This window comes from Scleropages formosus, chromosome 13, assembly GCF_900964775.1.
Source record: "Scleropages formosus chromosome 13, fSclFor1.1, whole genome shotgun sequence".
NCBI classification, from domain to species: Eukaryota; Metazoa; Chordata; class Actinopteri; order Osteoglossiformes; family Osteoglossidae; genus Scleropages; species Scleropages formosus.
Genome location: NC_041818.1, coordinates 20,424,521 through 20,434,281, shown reverse-complemented (window position 1 = coordinate 20,434,281; position 9,761 = coordinate 20,424,521). Strand labels below are relative to the sequence as shown.

Below are 9,761 nucleotides of genomic sequence, written 5' to 3'. Positions count from 1 at the left end.
CAAGCTGGCTGCGCGGTAAACGCTGTGCTCTGTCCTCTCCTATTAAGTAACTGCAGTGTTTTTAATTACTTCCACTAGGCTCGGCCGTTTACCCCCACAATTAGAGGAGCACGGTTGGCCCCGTGGACACGCCGGCCCCCGGCCCGGCCCCGTCCCGGCCCCGTCCCTCCCCTGAATCCTCTCTAATAAAAAGAAAGCCCTTACTCAGCTCTTGGCGAGGGATATGAATTTTCGAGCCATCCCCTCATATCCTGGGAAAGCAGAAATCAGGAAAGGAGCCAAGATTGAAAACAGACGCGGGAGCCGCTCATGTGGGGCGCTGCAGGGGAAAGTGTCCTTTCTGAAGTCCTCGTCTGTCCAGCCGAAGCGCCTCTCGCGCTCCCCGCCTCTCGCTCCCTCCTTTCAGTCGCCGCTCGCTCTTTTCGCGCTGCCTTGGAAGCGGGGCAATTACTCATTTTTTCGGTGTGCGACCGAGCTCAGCGGGCAGTTCTCCCCGAGAACCCGAGGGACTCACTCCTCCGTGGTGGGGCCGGGGGTGGCGGTGGCGCTCGGCATTAAAGAAAGTTTTCCCTGGTGTTTTTTTGTCCCTTCTTTTGGGGGGGGGGGGTCTTGTTTTTTTGGAGGATCCAGAGAAGTTTGACCTGCCGTTGCCAGGAAACTGTTGTCTGTTTTTGGTTATTGCGCCCATGAATGCGCGGGGCGGCCGCAAGAAGAGCTCTACAACTTCGTCCTCCAGTTCCAAACCGACAATAAAGCGCGACTTGTTTTTAATGTTTCTTTCAGCTGTGGCGGGCGACTGCAGAAGGACCCTCTAAACCCCCGTTTTTTAACCCTCGGCAGACGGGGGGCATTATCAGCGTCGGCGCCCTCGGCCGTAATTTGACTAAATAAACAGAGCCGTGGTGCCTCTTTCAGAGACTCTGGGAGGAGAGAAGAGATCAAGACCCCTCGTCCCTGAAGGTTTGAGCAATCTTAGCCCACTCCTCCAAAGGAAGGAGACAGTTGCTTACTCACACACATACACACGCACACAAAGGCAGGGACATCAAGAGGGACATCTAGAGAAGAGAGGGCAACTTTGGGCCATGTTTTAGAAGACAAATCCAGGGGGCTGACAGTTACTGAAGGTAAGTGAAGAGCGGCTGCAATACCACGTACCACGTTCTTTCTTAACACGGTTTCCCCGGGTAATCCGTCGAGTTGATGATGGACAACACGCTCGGATCATCGGCCGGAACCCCATCCGTACCATGTGTTAGAGGGGATAAGGAGCAGCACTCGAACATATATATGATCTTAAATGTAGACCGTTGTGCCGAGTAACTCTCAGAGCTGTGCCTTGGGGTTAGTCTGAGGGCAGGTGGATGCGGAGTGTGTGCCTGTGTATATGCGTGTGTACCATCTGTTTTGGATTCTACGCAAGTACCACCTGCGCCTCCTTGAGAACCTTCTTAATGCCGCGCTCAAACAGGCTCAACAGCCTTCTTGCTTAAGGGAAACAGTGTCGTCGTATATTTGGCACAGGTCTGGACTGTGTTCGTGTGTCATAATATTTAGAAAACTTGTTTATATCTCATAACTAACGTGTCACAGGACAGCCAGAGATCCTAGGTACCATCTCAGCCCAGCTGTTTTCCAGGGCATCCCAGAGATTGTTCCTTTTCATCTCTTAGGGGGACGAAGTGAACTTTTAATGTGAACGTCTGGTGATCTTCTGCAAACTGGGGGCTTTATCTGGCTCTCACTAGGGTTTCGATTGTCCCCCAGTAGAGTCCTTCTGCCAACTGTCTGCGCTCCCGCACCACCTGAGCACGTTCGACAGCTTGGGCTTGTAGATCCCGGCAACGATCGCGCGACGATGGACCGCTGCTTGTTCGTACAGTGCCCCTCTCTCACCCAAAATGAACTCCATGTTTTTGACATTGGTTTCTGCGAAGGATCTTAACCCCTTGTATGATCTACCACAACTGGGATGAAAAACACTTTAAACCATGGTCAGCGTCCACGTTGCTCATTTTTGGAGCACACTGTTGCACTTCCTTCGATTTTACAGTATGTGGTTAATCCATTCACTCGTGAGACTAATCAAGGCATCAACAATTATTTAAATGATCCACCCGTAAGAAGCAAAGCATTACCGGAATTTCTGTTTTATCATACCAGAGGGGGACAGATTGGAATTCCAGCCATTACCGCGCATTCCAATAATTTGCCATTGCGCCACTTGCAGTGTTTTTTTTTTTTTCTTCTTGAGGACGTCTCTGCCTTCTATCAGGTCACGGGAAAACACGTGGAGTGCGTAACCGTGACTTGCTGTTCGTTTCGGGGTGAGTTGAAGCAGATGCTCCAACTTGTAGCGTTGACAGACAGCTGCTAATAGGTTCTCAGACCGACCCCTGCAGGGGGGGCTGTAATGGAAGCAGGGCTCCTTTCCGATGACAGGTCGCTATCAAACATTGTGTACAACCACACTTTTGCCCCTAAAGTGATAAACACGCAAACTTGTCTTCTCTGAAGAACTCAGCCAGGAGCCTTCCGGTTACAAGCCTGTGTCCTCAAGCACCACGATTCTTGTTGCCATTGACAATTATTGCCTGTAATATTTGGAAAATTTTGATTATTTATTAGTCCTGTTCATCTGAGCTCTCTTCTTTCTCTTAGTCTGCTTATGTCCTCGTATTTAATCCGTCTTCTGTATTTATTTATTTGTTTGTTCGTTTCTCTGTTTGCTTATTATGAAAGTCCTTGACAAGTAAAAGTTCCAAAAGTGCCAAAAGCACAGAGAACTCAGAGGGATATGGCAATACGTTAATGTATTTGCTGGCCCACGAGTTATATAAAAGGCCCCTAATTAAGAGCAGAAGTGTTTGGAAGGGCAGTGTGTTCTAGTGGGGGGAAGGGGGTGAGGAGTCAAACTTTTTCCTCTCTGCTTGTGTCAGGAAAAAGAGGTAATAGTGCTGAGTGTATTACTAAAGAAAGATGCTGTACGGGTAAGTACAGCACAGGGACACAGCTGATCTGTTGCCATCTATTGTTTCTTCAATTCCAGAAGTGGACCGGTGCCAAGGAGTGAAGCAATATGCTCTAGGTTACGGTCAACTTTGACTTCCTGTTCTAAAGGCTGTGTGTGTGTGTGTGTGTGTGTGTGTGTGTGTGTGTGTGTGTGTGTGTGTGTGTGTGTGAAAGTACTCGCGTGGTGTGCATTCTCTTGGCATCGCGCTCAAACTTGGACCACATTGGCTCATTCTTTTCATATTTGTAATATATTCCTGCAATTTAGCATGAAGAAATAGCACTCAAGTGATTTGTCGAAAAAACTGTTATGCATTTCTTTATAAAGTTTTATGCAACGGTCCTGTATCCAATTTAGAAACAGCAATCCATAATACACACACACACACTTTCTGAACCACTTGTCCCATATGGGGTCACAGGGAACCAGAGCCTAACCTGGCAACACAGGGCTCGAACCCAAGACCCACCGGAGAGCAGGACCCGGTCCAACCCACTGCACCACTGCGCCCCCCTCAACCCATAATAATTGAAGCTAAAAATTAGAAAAAAATTTTTCAAAGAAGGGTACTCCCGAATAAGAGAGACCCGTGCGCTCACAATAAAATTCATACTGCGTATTGCAGATTCACAAGCTTTTAATAATTTGTAATGATTCTTTTCAGATCCTGCACTGATTCACTTATTTGTCATGTGAACAACAGCACCAGGAACAGGGTAGGAAAAGAGGGACTCAGTAGTGACTCAGAACAATTATTAGATGCTGTTTGGAATGAGGAGGAGTACTGAGATTAAAGTTCTCATAAAAATAACATTAAAATGTAACAGGACCTTCAGTCCCTGGGATGAGTAAAAAGAGCTGTAATCTTAATCACTAGTGCATGCAATGCTTTGCTGTTGTATTCTCGAACCCTGGATGTCGGAGGTGCTTTCCGTGTGTGGGGGCCCGTCGCGTTTGGGACTTCCTCGCTGCAGCAGTTCAGTGATTTGAAGGTCTTCAAATACTTCCTTTCCACATGTGAAAAGTTTCCTGTTACCAGGCGCCGTGGGTCTCCTCTCAAAGGCCAGCGCAGCCCAGTCACGGCCTTCTTTCCGCACCGCCGAGCGTTACTTGGACACGTTCGTTCAGAACGAAAGTCGCCGAAGGAAAGGTTTAAAGAGACCGGGAGCCGAGGGCAGGCCTGATGCATCTTACAGCTGTGGGTTGTCCAACACTCCCGCTCGCACTCGCACCGTGCACGGAGGCAGCTGCTTGACTCGGAGCCCGGGACCCTTGCGAGACCCTCGGAGCAGGAAGCGCCCCGGTTCGGTGGGCCGTCCGAGGCAGAACGCCGCGGGCCCGTGGCCGCTTTCGGGCCAAATGAAATACAGAACGAGGGCTGGGTTCCGTAGAAAGAAATGAATGTGCGTGGGTAGGAAAGGAAATATTTTGACGACTTCTTAAGTGACGGTGTGGAGATGTGGAAGGAAGAGCAGAACGGTATTCTTTAAAAGCGGATCTGATCAGACTGGCCGCGCCACGGGTCTCGCCTCGGACTCATGGAAGCCGCCATCATTTTACAAAGTTTCTTCTCCAAAGTGGGGGTGAAGTGGTACAGTTGGTTGGCTTGGGTCCTGCTCTCTGGTGGGTCTGGGGTTCAAGTCCCGCTTGGGGTGCCTTGCGATGGACTGGCGCCCCGTCCTGGGTGTGTCCCCTCCCCCTCCAGCCTTACGCCCTGTGTTGTCGGGTTAGGCTCCGGCTTCCCGAGACCCCGCGTGGGACAAGCGGCTTCAGATGATGCGTGTGTCTTCTCCAAAGTGCTCTCTGATCGGAGCCTCATCTCCATCAAACAGCAGCGACTCGACGGCCTCGGTTTTGGCCGCTTTGTTCTTCATCGTGCTCAGGATGTCAGCGCTGAGTGTGTCACGCTGACACACGGTGAGGGAGATCAGATCGGAAGTTTTACATCTAGACTCTTGTTTTATCTCTGCACTGTAATTTACAAAGTTGATTTCTTTCCCCCCCGACATGACTTTTTTTTCAAACACGCCCACATACAGAGTTTTTCTGATGATGACAGAGTCTTTGGCTTTAAAAAGACTTCGTGAAAAGTGTCCCGGCACTACAGTATCTCCCCTGCCGGATCGTTCTCTTTAATTACGGTATCTTTTATTTACTGGATCAGCGCTCTCGAGTTTTTCCGCTTCCCCACGCAGGCTGACCTCGGTGGCGCCCCGCCAGCTGAAGGCAAACCCCTCAGCTGCTTTTCTTTATTAACTTTATTCCAGCTCATATCAAACATGTGTTTTCTGCGGGGAACAGGCCGAACACAAACTGCTGCTTTCGGATTTCAACATCATCTAAAACCTTTTTTTTTTTTTTTTTTGCTCGCAGTGTGTACATTTAAAGAAAATGAGTGAAGAAAAAAAAAAAACATATTTTGTTATTCTCTCTCCTCCCTTCTATTTGGGAGCTGGAAGCCGAAATGGAAAAGACGAGGAATTTAAAGTGAGGCAGGACTGTAATTGGAGTCAGCTGTCTCTTTTTTCCTTTTCCTTCTGAGTAAGTTTGTGCGTGCGCTTGTGTGCGATTGTGTCCATGGGTACGTGTGTGTGTGTGTGTGTGTGTGTGCGCGCGCACATGGGTTTGTAGAAATACACACACGCGCGTGTGTTTCTCTGTGCACCTGTGTGAGCGTCAATATTTCTAGGTGTTTCCACACACACGTCTCTGAGTGTATAATGCGTTTGGCCTCAGGCACTCCCACGACGCCAAGGTATAAGATATACGGATTTTTCCCAGGGGGCATTGGAGGGTGACCTTTTTCATGAGCCGGTGGGAGTGGTTGACCCATTCACATGGACAGGATGTTTATCTGAGGATCGTCTGGCCTCTGTGATAATAAAGCCTTATAATGATAATAATCAGCAGTTCGTCATATTTTAATCTTTAATAATAAAGCCTAGCTGTATTTTATGTGCTGAAACCTTTAGTTTTAGGCATTCGTGATTGGTAAAGGTACAGATCTAGAGGCACAAAAGACTTGTCTTTGGAATTTTCAAATTGAAACACATCTTTGAAAACATGCAGTAATACATTATAAAAGTGTATTTTTTATTGACCATTCCAAAGCATGCCCTTTGTTCAAAGAACATATTTAATGACAATTAAATAAGTTGTCATGGGGGTGCGGTGGTGCAGTGGGTTGGGCCACAGTCCTGCTCTCCAGTGGGTCTTGGGTTCGAGTCCCGCTTGGGGTGCCTTGCGACGGACTGGCGTCCCGTCCTGGGTGTGTCCCCTCCCCCTCCGGCCTTGCGCCCTGTGTTGCCGGGTAGGCTCCGTGACCCCGGATGGGACAAGCGGTTCTGAAAATGTGTGTGTGTGTAAATAAGTTGTTTGTTTTGCAGATTGTAACTTTATTATCTCCCACATGTTGTTGTTAAGTCAGTTACTGGAGCAAAAATTAGCTGTTTTATAAATGCATGGTTTATCTCGATATGGTTTTCCATATCAGCCTAAAGCCATAAACTGTTTCTGTTTATGTACTGTGTAATAGCTGTCTTCTAGGGTGTGTGTGCAGTGACACACTGCTCGAGTATTTGTCTGCAGTTTTGTTACGGGGAAAATGGCCTTTTTAAAAAAGAAATGTGATGTTGATGCCTACATGACTAGGAGAGGCCTTAATTTTTATTGCTCATCTTTTGCAGTCTGGATCATGTCAGTTGTAGCCCATAGTTGAGACTCCGCCAACCCAAAGTCATATTAGCAAATGAAAAGCTTTTCCTACTTTATCTCAATGAAGACAAACCACAACTGCCCACATGTCTGATGCCTTTCCTCTAGCAACACACACATTCAAGCAACAGCAAATGTTTATGGCCCACAAACACGGCAATAATGAGAAGGCTTTGACCGGGTCGGAAGCTGCTCTCTGTCTGGGAGACCAGCGTACACCTCTAATCCAAGAGCAGGACAGAGGACACTCAGTCTGTCCTCACCTGTCATCTCTGTCTGCATTACAACTCCATCCTGTTGTTTCGCTCAAACTGCCTTGGTTCTTCCATGAGGTCCTCAGTGTCTTTCTATGACCACCTAAGGGACCCTTGGCAGCTGCAGAAATGGGCAAACCTGATCTTTTTGTCAGTACAGAGATAATCTTTTGTGAGCATTCAAATGGGATATGTCATTATTCAAAAAAAGAGAAGAGTTAAACCCTGCTGTTTTCTCCTTGGAGGTGTCATTTGAAGGTCTCGAGTTCGAGAAGCACTGGATCACGATCTAAGAGCACAATGGGGACATGGTCTTTGAATATCAGTAGAATAAGAAAATCCTAGTAGGTTAGAATAAGAAGAAAAATCTCTGGTTGAGAAGTGGAATTCTCCATAGATATCAATAAGACCCTCATCACCATTCATATTCAGATGTCCATTTAGTGAACAGTTCAGTTCATCACCAGTCTTGAACAATATGAAAATGTCCAACTCTGCCTGGTGAAGTAATTCCCACTTTTGGGGAGTTTTAGGGTTCTTGGCTATATTTCTTGCAATGAGAGAAAAGTATCATTTGTAAAACATGCGAGTACAGGTGGTCCCCGACTTACAATGGTTCAACTTAAGATTTTTTCGACTTTACAATGTTGAGCTGGCAATAAAAATTCAATAGAAATGGTGCTTTGAATTTTATTTTTTTTTCCCGGGCAAGCAATATCCGGTGAGATACTCTCTCGCGATGCTGGGCAGCAACAGCGATCCGCATCTCCCAGTCTGCCATGTAGAGGTGTGTATTAGGTGTATTAGATGCATTTTCGACTTACGATGGGTTTTGCAGAATGTAACCCCATCGTAAATCGGGGACCACCTGTAATTTCCATTTCATTACCAGAACAGATTACTGTCCATGTGATTACACTGAGCTTCAGACTGGTTGTACAGAAATACAATGTTTTATCTGAATATTTCTTTCAAGTAGGGGGTGCGGTGGCGCAGTGGGTTGGACCGCAGTCCTGCTCTCCGGTGGGTCTGGGGTTCAAGTCCTGCTTGGGGTGCCTTGCGGCGGACTGGCGTCCCGTCCTGGGTGTGTCCCCTTCCCCCTCCGGCCTTACGCCCTGTGTTGCCGGGTAGGCTCCGGTTCCCCGTGACCCCGTAAGGGACAAGCGGTTCTGAAAATGTGTGTGTGTGTGTATTTCTTTCAAAGAGAAACGTGTTTCTTTTTTCCCAATTTACATTTATCTAGCTGTGGCATTTCTCAAAATCAACTCGCAATGTTAACACAAACACAATGTCTATAACCGCTTGTCCCGAGCGGAGTCGGGATGAACAGGGGCCTATCCCGGCTAGGCTTGGGGGGACGACATACCCCGGATGGGACGCCAGTCTGTCGCAAGGCACCCCAAACAGGGTTCGAACCCCAGATCCACCACAGAGCAGGCCCCTGCCAAGCTGCCTGCACCACCGTGGCCCCCTAGCAATGTTAAGATACCCATAATTATGAGTTAATTTATAGAGCTCGGTAATTTTTCAGCAAGCAATTTAGGAGAAGTACCGTGCTCAAGGGTACTCTGGCAAAAGATGAGATGCGAAGCCACAACCTTCACACCCAGAGGCAGCATCTCAAACCACTGCACTTGTGCTGAATAACTGCAAACATCTTTGCACTAGCAATTCAAAAAACCTTAATTAAAATTCAACACTTCTCAAACCTGCATAGTGTTCTAAAATCATACTTAACAACATATCCTTCAAAAGAAGGAAAAAAATTGGATTTTATTTCTTTAATTTCACTATTAACTTTTAATAATGTAATAATCTCAAATATGTATAGTGTTCTGAAATCACTGGACACTGTTAGTTCTGGCTGTGTATTTATGCACTGGTTAAGCTCTAAAAGCATCAGTAAGGCTAAGGGACCATTGTGGATCCTCAGCAACACCAGAGTTGGTCAGCCCATGGCGGAGACGTGGGAATCGTGTCATAAAGTTCTGATGTTTGAGAGACACCTCGGATCCTCGCTGCGTGTCGCACTGCTCAGCGCTGCAGGACGGCAGGAACACAGTGTCTCTTGTTTTCAAAGTGAGGGACCCCAGAGTGGGTTTTTCAGGGTTCATTACAACGGCTGTGGCTCTCGCTCCGAGGACGCGGGTCACTAACGGAGGGGTGTTTACTTTTTTATTACAAAAACGTCATCGCTGGTCCCACAAAAACTGAGGATGCCTCTCCCAGGGGATGAACCGCAGATAACATAGAGCAGCGGTTTATTTTAACTGGAACACAGGGTCTTCGCTTTCCCACAGACCACTCCAAATACCCACTACTGAGGGATGGCGTCCAAGGCAAACGTAGTCAGTATCTATAAATGGGGCAAACTGCAGACTGAGTGAGTTTACAGGGCTTAAAGCTCCAAAAGTGATATTATTCTTTCCCTGCAATTCCCAGGTTGATCTTACTGTGACCCCTTTTATTTTAACACCAACCATCAAACCCAACTTGCTGACAGCAATTATATAAGCATCTAAGTAGAGTTTTGATTTTAAGAAGGGGGAAGTGACACGTTTCTCTGAAAAGTTACTACAGCTACAAACCAAGGACTTTCTAATGCTATTGTAAGTAGTGTATCTAGCAGTGTAAGTCACCTTGGTGAATAAGGTCTGTGGACTGATAACACTACATAGAGTTCATTGGAAGTCGTTTTGGAGAAAAGCATCTGCTAAATAAATAAATGTAAATGCACACACACTCACACATTTTCTGAACCGCTTGTCCCATACGGGGTC

At 47.1% G+C, this 9,761-nt stretch overlaps 1 protein-coding gene across 1 annotated transcript in view; it reads left to right on the top strand.

Moving 5' to 3' along the window:
* Positions 1-219: 219 nt before the first annotated feature.
* The window catches only part of pdgfrb (platelet-derived growth factor receptor, beta polypeptide), a 28,615-nt gene continuing 19,073 nt past the window's right edge, over positions 220-9,761 (top strand). Inside the window, 1 exon segment of the mRNA XM_018756414.2 lies at positions 220-1,127. The gene's annotated coding sequence lies outside the window, so the exon portion shown is untranslated.